A 12,454-nucleotide genomic window follows, 5' to 3' on the forward strand; every position below is an offset into this window, starting at 1 on the left:
TCTTGCATCGGAAATAACATCGGAAAGTACCATTCCTTTCTCTCTGGAATTTCAAATTAAAAAACCCTCAAAGACATCAGTCTGCTTTGATAAAAGCAGTGGCCTAATGTTAAAAGCACTTCCAAGTTTTGTTTTTGTTATGGTAGGAAAAGTGTCGTCAACTGCTCTACTGAGCTGTTAATAAAATGGTCAAATTTTTGATGTAGAAATGATAATCATGTACCAGATCAAGCAGCAGAAATTGGCATAACTTCATACAATATGTATGGAGGAAAATGCTTAAATTGGGGGCAGTCTATGCTTTGTCTCAGTTGCTAGGCAAAATTTCAGACATTCTTGAAGTCTGCATGCCCTGGAAGGCAGCTGGTCATAGAAACCATTGTGGCTCAAACCTGAAATGCTTGAGGCATCTTGCTTACAGTAGAAGGAAATCACAGTCTTCCAGGACATAGATATATTCTGTTCATGAAAAACTGTATGGGTTACTGATAATGTTTCTCCATTTAATGCATTATTATTTTTAAAGACAAAAGAAAGTTAAGCTGGAGACAAAAAATGCCCGAAGTAGCTGCATCTGTTTATAATCCAAAAATCCATCTTTTCTGTGGTTACAAGGTACAAGCATAATCCTACAAAATGAATGGAACAGAGTAGTCTTCCAAGACTGTTTTTATAGCTCTGGATAGAAGATTTTCTGGTACAGTTTGCCTGCTTGCATCTCAGTGTTTTCATTGTGTGTATTTTGTGGGGGTTTTTAAAATTGCTGTGACTGTATCATTAGGGAAGGTTATGTGAATATATGTGTAACAGCCCACAACAGGTTGGATCCTCTCAGTTTTTTTCTACACAGGACTTACAGTCAGTGTCTGTCTCTGAGAAAGGATGTATCAGCCGTATGCCAATATTTGATACACCATTGTCTTCCAACACACATCACCACCACCCCACACACACACCACACACACACACACCCCCCCGAGGAAAAGAAATTAATTTTTTCAGCAACATAAAATTTTCTAATGATATTAAAAAAAAAAAAAATGGCTATTGAGGATTTGCATTTTAAATGCATAAGGGGTTGAATATGGAAACTCTGGGTTAAATTTCTGCCTCTCTCTTGAAGGGTATGGAATTGCTTACAGAGAGTCATGAACATTTCTGCAAGGATGTCATAATAAATATAAGAAAATTATAATTGTCTTTTGTAATAAGGGGGAGATTGGCTGCTTTTGACTAGTAATTAAATCCTACCTCTGGGCAGTGTACATAGCAACCCTGTGTAGCTGCTATGACAGTCAATCTTATCTTGGACTCCTCTAAACACACCCAGGTGAGGAGGCAAGCACTCTGTCAAACCAGTTTGGCTCCTTAAATAATTAAATAAATCAAACTGCATTTGCAGAGGAGCAATAAAATGGTTGGAGGAAGTGTCTCGCTAGAGGTGGTTGAGTAATGCTTGGGTTGTATTGATGCTCAGCCTGGATCAGAAGCGGAGTGGCAAGTGATGTTGCCAAAGATAAAAGATAGGAAGGGGGAAGCACTGGAAGAGTTTGGAAGAGCAGCAGTTATCACTCTCTGTTTCCCTTCTGGACCACAATCTTTCCTATATGCTCTTTACCTTAATTCTTTAATTGAAATTCTACAGTTGTCCCTGCACGGGGCCACTTATGACTTTGACAGCTGCTAATGCTTCTTCTGTCTGTGGCTTTGCAAATGAAACAGAAGAGTTCCATGAATAATAAGAGTTTGATAGTGGTGTATTTGACTTAAATACTCAAACAACTAGACCAAAATGTTCAAATAGAAAGATAGATGATAGGGCAGTGTGGTGCAGAAAGAAGGGCCTTATGTCATCTTTAAGCAGGATGAAGTCCTGATTTTGAGGTCAATGGTAGCCTGATCCCTGATTTCTGTTAGCAATGACATTTTATTTTTGTAAAGGCAAGTACAACTCAAATAGTAAAGACGTTACGTCTTGGTAGTGGTGGGAGTATATAATTAGGAATAACAAGTGAGTAGTGTAGGCCACTGTTCAGAGTGGTACCATGTGTGCTGTTAGAGGAGAGAAGCATCTTGAAGGAGGCTCAGCTGGAGATGATCCCCTGAAAAGCTGAAAGCTGTGTCAGCAGGCACAAAGCCATGTTTACTTCGTGGGTCTCCAAGTATCATAAAGACACTTCAGTAACTTACAAGTTCATCAAATATTCCTTTATATTTAAATGCTTTCTATTTAAGAAGGCAGTGTTCATATTTTAGAACTCCTCAAAAGCATGCTCAGAGACAGGAGTTGGTCAGCAAAATTTACCGAGCCTAAATGTCCTTATTCCTTTGCCCAGACTGATATTCTGCCTCCTTTAGTCGTGTTCCTGTCATCTTTTCAGATGCATGCCATCCTTTTGCAGCTCCTGGGACTTCAATTTCCTCCGTAGCCATCCTTCCTCCTCTGAATGCAATTATTTAATTTCTTTGCCAGAGGCAATTTCTTTCATCTCCTGCCAAGGAGAGGGACTACATATAAGCACAAAGCCTCTGGTCATGTGTCGTACCCAGCGTCTCTCATTAGATGGTGCTGCACGGCAGTGGCAATGTCCTCTGCCATCCAGTGCTGTAATATATGACCTCATGACTTGTGATGCAGTATATCGCTATGAGCCTTGGGAAATGGAGCCTTCAGAAGTCTCCCTCCCAGCTTAGTAACTTGGTGCACGTATGGTGTATTTCAAATATCCCAATATAATTATTTGTATATGTTTATATTCCTTTAAATTCCAGATTTTAAAAATTCCTAGAAAAAAAACCCACAAAACCCCTCAAAATACTATTGTTCTTGATGTTGCTGTTCTATATAGCTCCTTCTACTGCTTACTCACTCATTTCTTAAAACAAATGCAGCTTAAGAAAAAAAAAAAATACTACTAAACATAGTGGTATTCAAGAACTTTACAGTCTTGCTTTTATTTTGATTTGAACATATCACATCAGTGGAATTCTCCTAAACTAATCTTCCCCCTAAATTATTCCATCTCCAGAGAAAAGTATACTATTTCTACAGCTGAAGTCAGCATTACTTTCAGTGACTTCCACGTGATGGTTTATTTCTACTGGTGCCGGATAGTGTTGAAGTTTCTAAATGCTGTCATTTAAGTGCTGCAATTAATGAGCAGTGCCAGAGTTTACTGGGAAATGGTGTCGTGACTATTTATTTCAGACTCCATATGTGACACTAATTGCCTTTATGGTGTCTTTTGACCCTGTTAAATGTTCGTTTCCACACAATTTCTTTGCTCGCTATCCATCTGTTGCTGTGTTAATGAGCTAAGTAAACCTGGTGAAATGGGTTGGAAACCTGTGGGTGTAGAAGGAAATGTAAAAATCAGGGTATGTGGGGACAGGAGGAGACAGGAGGGGGAGATGTGTCAAGAGGGCTGTTGGTTTGTGGGTGTATGCATGAGAGAGAAAGGGGGGCAGCTTGGTGAATGTTTTTGGCTGAAGCTGACTCGAACCACGTCTTGGTATGCTGCTCAAAGTACTGCTTCCAGTAAAGGTTGAAAAATTTGAAGAGATTGACAAATCTCCAGTAATAACAAGAAATTACTTCCATGCATGAATAACCTCGCTAAACACACAAAAGCAATTGTATGTAAAGTATTTCCCTCTTGTGTGCGTATTCTTTTGTCTGATACCTTTCTCCTTCTGCTGAACATAGTTTCAGGGCCTTGCAGTTAGATCCCTGGTTTGCTCATGGCACTAGCACTGCCCTCTGGAGAAACATGCATATTTAAAATATATGAAAAATCGAAGTATTAGATACAAATTGACTGCCTTGATCCTGGGTGTAAGAAACAAGTGTAATGTAGGGCAGAAGTATTCTCTGGTTTTGGCCATTTCATTTGGTATCTCTGTATTGCTCAGCCACTTACATAAATAATCCCATCAGGGAGACGCTTGCAAACAGCAGTGGAGTTTTAGCATATTTTTCTTAATCAGCGCAAACAAAAGTCTTTCCTATAAAAATAAATGCTAATGAACTGAAAGTCTGTATTGAAACTTGCAGCATACACTCTCTGGCCTGGAATTACAATAGTAGTAAAACTGAGCTATAAACTTAGGAAATACAAACATCAGAGGGCTTTTTATAGCTTACATTTATCTCTCATTCTAAATGAACAGGAACAAAATATTTAAAGAGTTAATTACAGTGAACTGGAGACACTACTTAAAATACTAAATATAAAATAACAGATTAAAGTGTTAGACAAATGGATTTTCAGTACCTCTACAGCAAAAATATCCAAGTTTGTATTTACTTTAATCCTTTCTTTACATTTGCCCTAGACAAATGTGATTTTTAGTATCACTAACATTTTATCTGTTAGTATTTCAAATAATACCTCTAATTGAAGATTGTAAAACTAAATTATTATTTTTTTCTTGCTCACCTGAAGCTGAAGCACTGTAGTTGTCAAACTTTGTTTTCCTCCTTTGGAAAAAGCAGTGATATAGAGAGATTTTGCCTAGAGTTTTTCAGAGTGTTTGGGGTTTTTTGGTTTGTTTTTTTTTTTTTTTTTTTTTGGTTTTTTTGTTTTTTTTTTTCCTGTTATTATTGTCTGAACTTGAAGTTCTTTGTGAAAATGCGTGGCTGGCCATCCCATTGGTCACGTACCACCTGGCTGTTAGGGCACTGAATCACTGGCTCTTTGGGTATGTTAAGCTTCTCAAGAATCTGAACAAAGTCCAGACATTATCCCTTTCTCATCTCCAGTGTGCTGTGGCTCTGGCCCTGTGGTGTCCTTCCCTGGTGCTTGGAATGCCTGGCTCAATTGCTGTGGTCATCTGGGGGCTGGGCAGAGGCAGTGGGATGTGAGTGAGTTATGTGGGGGTAGGTTTTTTCATTTTTTAGTAATATGTTAAAGCACAAAGTCATCTGGTTGATTGCAGGACATTTTCTAAATACAAACCCTTCACATGGGCGTGAGGAATAGAGTGGGAAAGGAGGCTCTGGTGCCATTTCAGGCCAGCAAGATCATCACGGTTTTCTTCTGTGACTGAACTGCTCAGCCAGCCCTACAAATCCTTCTTCTGTCTGTGGTGTGTCTGTGTCTTCTCACAAGTCCTCTTTTCTAAGCTATGCTGTTGCTGATATTCTTCTAGTCTTTTTATTTCAGCATCCTAAGGGAGATGTTGAGAACATATTGATTGTCTGTCCAGGGCAAGCTTTTTGTACACATAGAGGTGGACACTATGTAAGAGTCTAGCTGAGACACAATTATGCATGGATTCCTTTATCTCTTGGTTGCTTATCCCCCAGCTTGGAAAGGCATTAACAACTTGAAGTCAGGTAACAACCAATGCAGTGCTGAAGAGGAGGATGTTTCAGAAAAAAAGATTAAGAAATGGTATACGGAGTGAGTGGCTGAATTTCACAATGGGCAAGTTCAAAATTTGGCTAGCATGAGACTGCATATGTTATGCAACATGATAATTAAAAGATATCTAAGCAGTAAAACTGGAATCTCTGCTCACCACTTTTGTTATCTCAGTTGATTGCTTTTCTAGAAACCGTTCCTTTGTAATTAATTCTTGTTCTCTGGGTATGTTTAACTGTTTTTTTTCTATGGCAGGAACACTCAAGTCTAGTATACCACCATTATACTGTGAATTAACTTTCAGTAAACTAGGTTTTTTTTTTTTTTCTGTATTTATGGAATTCAGTGGTTTCTTTCTGGTTCTTTCAGGGGTGAACTGAATGTTTGCATGGGTTTTTTTCTCATGACTACTTTATCCTTTTCCCTGCTTATTTGGGAACATATACTGTTAAGGGGCCTAATGCCACCCTTCTTTTACCACCAACCACTGAAATAGCATGGAGCAATGCTGGAAAATTGTAAAATAATAAGGTTACTGTTACTCTTCTATTGTCTTGGGAAGGTGCATGAATATCCACTTCTATTTAACTGAAGTTAGTTGCAAATGCATGTGAGAAAGTAAATGCATGGTTAAAGTTGAAATCAGCATTCATCACTTAAGATTGCAGCTTTAGAGTTTGTGTGCATTTAAACTGTTTATGGAATTAATAGTTTCCAAATAAGTCAGATACACCTATATAATCACAAGAAAATTTCAATTATTTGTTTGGGTTTTTTTTCAGAGATTCGTAGTCATTCAAATTTCACTTTGCATTTGCAAGTTTACATCCTGCTGGAACACCTACATCCATCTTGTTTATGCTGCCCATCTCTACATACCTAGAGAGACTTTTTTTTATCACACAAAGTAATGTATGCTGGTTTTCCTAGTTTGACACCTGTCAGTACAATCATCAGTATAAACAACAGTAAGCTTATTCATCTTGCGGTTTTGTGGGATGATCTTGTTTGTGGGGGGGAAAACCTCTATGGAATTGATCGATCCCAAATGTTTATCATTCTTCTTTCTGCAGTATTGTTCCACTAAGTCGGGGATTCCCTTAAATATTGGAAGAAAAACTTAATTTCCACCCTTCAGATTGTGTTTCTACATACAATTTGACAAAAGAGCTAAAAAAACCAGAGTGTAAGCAGCTGATGAGCAGAGATCTGTGCTTCTTTCACTTACCACACCAGTAATTATGTCCTTTCTTGCTTGACCCTTACTCACTGTTTTACTTAGTCTTTTGTAAAAATGTAGTTGTATGTTATTTCAGGAGTCTTGACATGTCTGTTCGAAAGACATACCACAATAAGACCCCATCATTATGTTGATGATAGAAAATAACAGTAGGACTTTCAGTAATCAACCATTTCCTTTCATAAATGTCTGTTCTGGTTTGTTATCAAAGGCAGTTTTGGCTGAAGATTGAAAAATTTCCACATCCTCTGAAATGAAATGATGCCCAGGGATTTGGGGTATGGGGTTAAACAGGAGAGTACAGCTTTGCATTGAGCAAGAGTGGGATTTATTCCAACTGAAAAACATTAGTGTTATGGATATAAAGGGTAACATTCACATGGTCCAGCATAAGCGATCAATGGCAAAGATATTCATCTCCTTCAGCTTTCTTACTTTTGCTGTGCAGTTAGATTATACAGCAGATTTCTGGGTAGATATTTTTCTTATTATTTCCAGCCATCCCAGCTCTTTTCCGTAGTGGAGTTATGCCTGTCATGGATTTTAGCTAAGACGTATTCGGACTTGAGATGAGTAGCTTCCTTTTGTAGAAATCCAGGCTTTGCTCTTGACTCCTGTTGAAGTTGTTAGGCTGGGCAGTGTCATAAATTTATTGCTGGACAGCTGACTGGGAAAGCCTCTGTGGGTACCAGATTCTTGCACACTTGTTGGCCTCTCAAGAGTTTGTTGGACCATGAATTAAATTGTGATTGGAAGGCAAGATAGCAGCACAGTTCCCTCTACAAGCTTGGCTGCTTTGTACCTGGCATCCCTCCTGCTACCAGAGGTGAAATGCCAGTAGTGTTCTTCCATGGGTGGAATATATGAATGCCCACTCTTCCTGTACATCTTCCCAGGGTGCAAAATTCAGGGAGACAGATTCTGCTTGCCTCAAAAATGAGCTGCTCTCTTCTACTGCTTGACCTTGAGAAATCTAGTAATCACTGCAGTCAGGCTGTTTGCTGCAATGCCAAAGGCTTTCTACCCAAATGGCTGATTTTGCCACTTGTGTGTTCAGGATGGTGTGCAGCAATCTGCTGAATGTGGCTACTACCATCTGCCCTTTGGGAGGAGTTTGGATAAATCAGTTGACTACTGGAGCAAATTGTGGCAACATTAGCAGGGTTGGTTTGGATTTTTTAAAAAAGCAATTCAGAGAGGAAGAACCAGTGGGGAAGAAAAAACTGGATGGGAAATCTGTGAAGGCCAAACACCACAAGCTCCTTACTTCAAAGCATAATGGCAGCATTTTTAACAGCTATCACATACACCATTCAAGGACAAAGTCATATCCTGCGTAGCATTTAAACAGGACTACAAACAGGCATGAAAGGAGGAGGCAGTACTTTGTATAGTGCACCTGAAGTGTCCCAGAAAGCATCTACTCACTGTCACAGTCCAGAAGAACCACCAGTTCCTACAGCAGTGCAGGAGAGAGGAAAAAAAAATATACTTTATTTTTGGTGATACTTCTCTTTCATGACAGACGCTAGAAGATAAAAATCTGTCCAGCTGAGGTAGAGCATATTAATGACAACTGTATATAAAATGCAGTGGACTCCGAATACTGTATAAAAATGTGTCGTGAATCTACTTCCAGGCCCTGCCAAATCATATAGATGCCCAAGCATTGGGAGTGTCTCGAATACTTGCTTGTTGGCTGTGGGTGTAGCCTATATATCTCCCTGTGCATCTTAGAGTAGCAGTACCATTCTGGAGTGAAATATTGGATGAGGACGGTTAGAGTCAAATGAGAGCTGTAAACAGAGATATGTAATGCTGGGATTATGCAAGGATGGAGTTGTTTGCAATGCAGTCTGATCCAGAATTTTGGTAACTGGGGTAGGGGGAAGAAAGGCTATTAGCAAGGTAGTAATTCAGCCGTTGATGCATATGTGAGGTGATCCACTGAGGCAGGCACCATGACAGAAACTGGCAGGCGTAGCTGAAATTATGTAGTGGGGATGGTATGGCAGCATCAGATTTGTATCGTTGTCCCAGTTCCCTACAGCACATGAACAGTCTTCTCTGCAGCATGATAAACTTGGCTTTTCTTGCTGCAGACTGAGCTGGGGACCTGAAGTTCATAAATCAATGTAGTATACTTGAGGTTGCCATATGATTAATTTCTTTCCCTGTGAGATCCTTGTGCAAGCCTGCATTAAGGCTGTTGCTGTCATGTGTGGCTCAGTATCTCTCTTGAATCTTCCATCCCTAACCTATGCCCCTACATCAGGGAGCTATGTGCTTCACACTGGTGCAGTTGGCATTTCTCTCAAATCGACGCATGGGATCCTTGTGTGGTTTGAGATAGCGTAGTCTATGTGGGGCGGTGGCAGAGGAGCTCTGAATGAGATGGAGAGAGCAGAGGCGGACAGTGTGAACTGCAGAGCTGGCTGGATGGTGCGTACCTGGCTCCTTTGCAGGAAGACGTTGTTCAGGTTGCAGGCTGAGCACCATGCAGTGCTGCCTCCTTGTTTCTAAGCAGCTAACTCTTTTGTGATGGAGCATTGGTTAGCCAGAGTGCCTGTGTGTGTGGTGTGAGTCTTGCACTGGATGGGAAGAGTCTAGCTTTGGTGTTTCCACCACAGCAAAATTAAATTGAGAAACCTGGCAGTCCTTTGCACTTTGAGTTGCATGTGGTGGTATGTATGGGAAACGGACTCACTTGAAGATGTCTACTGTCCTGCAGTAGAGCTGCCTTTCTGCTAAAGCCATTCAAACCAGTGTGAACCATGGAAGCAACTTGGTAATTAGTATTTTTTATTAACACGGGAAAATCTTTCAACTTTGAACAGCTTTTAAGGCTAAGAAGGTCTATTATGATCAGCTATATTTGGCTTCTAGTAGGACAAGCCAAAGAAATGTACTCAATGTTAATTTTGGTACTGAGGCATATAATTAGCGTATTCTTCTGTGCCATGTGCTTTTTGTTCAGTCCATCATGATTTTGATGTCATGCCATCTTTAGAATGGTTGATCTTTGGTTATTTCTTCTTGATTTGCCTCCTCCTACAAGAATCACAGCAAACCTGAAATTAAACTAGCCCTCTGTGTGTGTAAGCATTTTTAAAATGTCTAAATTTAAGTAAAGACTTGATTTGCATACTGTTTGAAGTAAATTGTTTGGACCTGGCAATTGCAAGTTACCAAAGTATTAAGGGACGCTGTCTTACAAAAATAAAATCAAACTGTTTTATAGCAGCAATTAAATGTGATTTTATGATATAGCCTTTAATTATGTCATTGCTCTCTTCCTATCAAAAAAGCAGAGAAAAAAGCAGGATACATTCAGCTGGATGAAGGAGAGAAAAGAGACATAATTTGAAAAGAGATGTTGTTCAAACATGGATAAAAATTGCATTTGCAAGATATTCCTTTATTATTTGGTGGCTCACATGGCCTAAGTGTTTGAAAAATTGTCCAAAATCAATTATGCGTGTTACATAGCAGTACCACACCCAGCATAACCAGTTTTAATGAATAAACAGTGACTCACAAATCGTATACATTGTTTGAAGATGTAATATCTCGGGGTGGGATTCACTTTGTCTTACTCAGGTTCTTAAGTCAGGGAAATCTTGAGCCAGTCCAGGGCTTTCCATTTTTGTCTTAATGATACCTAGTTCCTATGTAGGCTATAATAGCTACAGCTGAGCTTGATGCCTTGCAGTGGGTATAAGCTGGATGAAAGTCTGTGCTGAGAAAAGTCTTCCATCTCTGTACAAAAGCAGGGTTTAAAATGGAGTATTTATTTTTGTGACATGAACAAATTCAAGGTGTTGTGCAACTTGGAAAATATTTTGGCTTCAAGCCACCAGTGTTAAGTTGCTCCTTGAAATTACCTCTTAATTACTTAATTATTAGTTATCCTTTGAAAGTCAATATTAATGAAACCTAACTTGGCAGTACCAACGCTTTTATTTTAATGCCAACAAACCACATAGCTGTCAAAATCTGTGGGTCACAAGATCGGTCTGACAGCTCCATCCTGTATATCAAATCATCATTGATTGCCACAGTGGCTGTACAGGTAACTTAATCAAAATGCTTCCAGTGTAAAGTCCTCCAATGTAAATTTAAGAGGTTTGCAAGTCTAATAGTAGCATTTACTACCTTATACTCCAGTTAGACTCTTTTGTTGTTCAAGGATGGCTTCTAGTTACCTGAGATCATGTGCCTGAAGACTTTGTGGCAGTCAAAAATGTTCCACATGTCATTCTGAAGACTGAGGTGTTGGGGTTTTTTTGTGGAAAAGACCACAAGATGCGTCACAAAAACATGATTATGTACTGCAGCGTGGCACTCTTGTTTTCTGGAGCGGCTATGCTGAAGTTTAACATGCCTTCAGTGGCACATACTCCTTGAAATCTTGAAAGTAATTTTTGAGGAGTGATATCCTTAGCTACATGCTGCAGTTCTTGGATTTGTTTTTTTTTTGTTTGTTTGGTTGGTTGGGTTTTTTTTAAAGGAATTTCAGTGTGAAGGTTGTTTGCAGATATATAAGACATTGCAGGTTTGGGACGGTCCCAACTCTAGGTGAAGGAAGCATCTCACCATCTATTGCATGCATGACTTACCAGTAAACTGTCTATATAAAATTGAACATTTGGACTGTGTAGACCTGTAGATGTCAGTGCCAGCTGCAGAATGAGATTAACTTTTGGATTCTAAGAATTGATTGGAATTTGTAGTTTGAAACATAACCATAAAGCCAGACTCACGTCCTACAGCCCCTCTTAGAGTACAGTTCTGCTGTATGTCATGCAAACTTCAAGTTTCTAGCTTGCAGAATGAAAAGCTTAATTTATAACCCATATTCCCTATTACCTAGGAAACACAAATATTTATATTTAAACTTTCAGTGCTGTTACGTTACATTGGTTAGTTTCCTCAAAATATCACTGAATATACAAATTTGGAAGCAAGAGGCCGTATTTTATTTGAGATAAGAGTAATTTTAAGATACTGTGTTTTTAAGTAATTTTAAAAAATTATATTTTTAAGATGCAGCATCTCGTTTCCTATAAGAACAGACTGTTGTTAGAGGAATATTGTCTAAAATGCATTTTTCCCAGGAGAATCATTATTACCCTTTGTTGTAGTTAAAAGTTGTTTTTTTCCTTTCCCTGAATTTTGAAATATTTCTTGCCTTGAGTTGGTGTGCCATTATTCTTCATCTCTCATTATTAGTTAAATCCTAGAAAAAGAAACCTTAAACCCAAAAGAAGATTTTTCTAACATTTATTTTTGTCTGGGATTAGGAGATTGAAGTTCCAGCTTTTGAATTAAAAGATAATTTACATTAAAACTAATTACTTAAATTATAGGATTTCTGGTTTTAATATACATTATTTTTGTAATTTAGACAAAAATAGTAGGGTAATAATGTAACAGATCCTTAAAGAGCTACATCCTCTTCTTTTGCTCTTATCAAGCACAGCTCATTTGTTTCACTACTAATTTCCTTAATTATTGTGGTAATCAGTAGCTTTGGTCTGGATGCATGCAGGTTCTACAGCAAGTTTAACTGTGTGCCTGAAGTCCTGTGCAATATTGGGGACAGTCAGGGTCCCTAAAGGGAGGTTCATATTTATCTGGTGACTGAACATGGTGACCTCTAAGCTCAAATAAATACCCTTCCTATTGTTTGATTTCTATAGCCAACTAGGACAAAACCCTCTTTTGGACTGTTTTAGGGAGATTGGCTCCTTGTTTGACTCATGTGTGGGTTACTAATCTGGGTGTCTAGAAGAAATCTGCCAAATTTGGTCCTTTTAAGGGACATGGGCAGAGCGGGGAATCTAGT

At 38.9% G+C, this 12,454-nt stretch overlaps 1 protein-coding gene across 11 annotated transcripts in view; it reads left to right on the forward strand.

Annotated features, from left to right (window-relative positions):
* Positions 1-12,454, forward strand: part of LMO7 (LIM domain 7) — a 134,291-nt gene that overhangs the window by 23,855 nt on the left and 97,982 nt on the right. The gene's annotated exons all lie outside the window — the stretch shown is intronic.

The sequence above is a fragment of the Tyto alba genome, unplaced genomic scaffold, assembly GCF_018691265.1.
Source record: "Tyto alba isolate M040663 unplaced genomic scaffold, T.alba_DEE_v4.0 Super-Scaffold_45, whole genome shotgun sequence".
Lineage (NCBI taxonomy): Eukaryota > Metazoa > Chordata > Aves > Strigiformes > Tytonidae > Tyto > Tyto alba.